The sequence below is a fragment of the Echinops telfairi genome, unplaced genomic scaffold (genome assembly GCF_000313985.2).
Source record: "Echinops telfairi isolate 266 unplaced genomic scaffold, ASM31398v2 ScPeMD7_3533;HRSCAF=4204_0, whole genome shotgun sequence".
NCBI classification, from domain to species: domain Eukaryota; kingdom Metazoa; phylum Chordata; class Mammalia; order Afrosoricida; family Tenrecidae; genus Echinops; species Echinops telfairi.
Genome location: NW_022107431.1, coordinates 44,757,146 through 44,760,163, shown reverse-complemented (window position 1 = coordinate 44,760,163; position 3,018 = coordinate 44,757,146).

The following is a 3,018-nucleotide window of genomic DNA, read 5'->3' as shown; positions in this document are numbered from 1 at the left end:
AAGTCTGCTTGGCTGTCCTCCAAGTCACTGATGCGCTTCTCTGATTCCTCCAGTCAATTCTCAAGGTCCGTGTTTCTACTACTGGTTTTTGTTATCTCCCCCCTAAGCTCCTGTATTTCCCTTTGGTGCATGGCCTTTATCTCCTCTGTCATTTCATCCTTTTTTTCTGTATTGTTTCCCTCATAACCTGTATTACTCCAAGCAGCTTTCTGAAAATTTCTCTCTGTGGCTGCTCAGTGTCTGCTTCTTCTATGCATGTCATTACGTTCGGGACATCTTCTGCCATTGCCTTTTGTTTCTCCTGTCTTTTCATTGAGGTCATTGGTGCTGATGGCTGTTTGTGTTGCGTTGTTGTAGAGGAGCCAGGTGCCATTTTCCAGGCAGTAGAAGAGCACTGACTCTCTGTGGGAGACTTGTAGGAATGCTTCTTCGTACTGCCTATAGTTAATTTCACTATGGAATTAACCTACTACTTTATCTTCCAGTGGCTTCCCTCTCAGGGGAGTTCTCCAGAAGGCTGGTGGGTTGCCTGCTTTGGTGTTGCATAGGTTGGTCAGAGGTTCCTGCAACAGCTTGGAATGTTTATGAGTGTTTGCCCAGTTGCCTTATGTCCCCAGGTACACAGGCAGGAATTCCCTGGTGAGGAGTTGGGCAGAGTATCCCCTGGAGGGAAAGCAGGGCTTTCCCTAGCCTCAGGCTAGCTACTCAGGGTGGAGCTTACCTAGCTGGATGTGGTATAGGTGTAAATGCCCTAGGCTAAGGGAAGTGATCTGAAGGTCAGCAGTGGAGTGTGAGAGAACAGGAAAGAGAGAAAGAGGAGAGAAAGAAAAGTAAGACCACTTGGACTGTGCAGGGGATAGAGGGAAGAGAGGGAAACAAGAGCAACAATATAGCTGAGTCCCGATCGCAGCCCGTGGAACTGCAAGGGTTTAGTCCATGCCCCGATGCGGAGGCGGTAAGCCACAGCTGACCAGAGAAAAAGCCCCTGCGCAACCCTTCAAGACCCTGGAGAGACAGAGAGGAGACATGGAAACAAAAGCAACAATGTAGCTGAACCCCAATCCCTGCTGGGGGAGCTGCGAGGGTTTAGTCCTGAGACTGCAGTGGCAAGCTGTGGCTGTGCCGAGAAAAAACCCTGCGCAGACCCCCAAGACCTGGGGGACAGAGAGCAGAGATGTAAACAAAAGCAACAATGTAGCTGAACCCCGATCCCTGCCCCCTGAGCTGCGAGGGTTTAGTCCCTGCCCAGAGGCGGCGGTGGCAAGCTGTGGCTGTGTTGATACCAAGCCCTGCTACGGGCTCCAAATGGTCCCGGCTCCAGCAGAGATAGTGGCGAGGCCAAGGATACGCCCAGCTGGCTTCCACTGAGGTAAGCCAAAAGCCCCAAGCCCCTCAAAACCACGTGGGTCTGTGCCTACTTATCTTTATAATGCTCCTCCTGCATTCCAGCAGCATTGACTTTCCCTCTAAGCAACTCTCCTGGGCTGAATTCTGCTGAGTCCCTCTGCTATGTGTCACTCCATCGCCATCTTCCCGGAAGTCGCCGAAATAAACACTTTAAAAGGGTGATCTCTCATTTAATTGCTATTGTCTACCCATTTTACTACTTTTGGGAATGTAACTGGGAAAACTCCCTTTAATTAAATCTAAGAGGAGGAAGCAGATAGCTAAGTTCCAAGTTGTACAGATGAGGAAAAAGCATATGAGATTTTCCATGTTCAGGGAAATTGTATTTTTGCCAGACTCAAAATGATTCTTTTGAAATAAAAATTATGGAATGTTGCAAGACAGATTAGTCAAAAGTGATTTTTTATAACTGTTAAGAGATATTCTAGGTAGTCATAAAAGTACCGTATATATTCAAGTATAAGCCGTCCCAAATTTCTGCCGAGGCACCTAATTTTACAACAAAAAGTGCATTAAAAATGTGCTGGAAAACACAGCTTATGAATGAATATATATGGTACCTCGACTTTTGTACCGAATGTTCACCTGTGATATAACAAATGTTTAATTTGTTATATTTAGTTTAAGCTTTTTTTTAATACAAGAGTGAAGAAGCCTTTATTTACTTAATGGACTTTGCCACTTCCTGCTCTTCTCATTATGCAAAAGGAACCATTCTGAAGTTTGCATCTTTCTCCATGTTTTTATGGTTCAAATATATAAAAATTCATAGATCTTTAAAAAACCTTAGAGATTATAGAATTTGATCCCTTCATAAGGATAATCTTGAAATGTATAGTATATAGAATGTGTTCGTAAATGGTGTCATACTTTGGTGCTATTTTTCATTCTGTGTTGCAGTTTGTCTCGCTGTTACTATTCATTCTATGTGTTAAGATTATTGGGAAATAATCTTTAGATTATTGGGAACACAAAAGAACATGAGATTTGGGGGCAAAATGAACCTTTGCATTTTATTTCCTTTTTTGAAAATGTGATTTTTAACAGCTTAGAGGCATTTATGTAGCTATCTACAGACATGCATCAAATTGATAAGTGAATGAAACCACATTTTCTTTAAACAAAATAATTTAAAAACCACATACTCACTATTATCTTATAAATGGAATTACATGATGCCGTGTATCTATAGAATGTATAACATTTAATAGTACAACATTAAAGGTATTCACTGTGTCCTAAGTCACTTAGGTCTGTCAGTGTGACAATCATCACTGCATTGTTTACCTTTTTAAAAATTTTTATTGTCCTTTTCGTACTTTCCAAGAACAACTTTTTACGACCTTTATATTACTGAAGTAATGCTTTTGTGAATGAAACTGGTTTACTGGGATTAATACTCCATTTACATTCACTACAGATTGACATATATAGGTATACCACACAGAATTTTGAGATTAGAAGGCCTAATAAATGAATTTGGATGTGTGTTTATCTTATTAAAAGTGGATAAAAGCATAATGATAGGAGGTAGATGTTAATGGTTCCTGTAACATCTGTTGAAATCAAGATGCATCAAAGTGATGCATCCTGTAAACCTTGTATTAATGT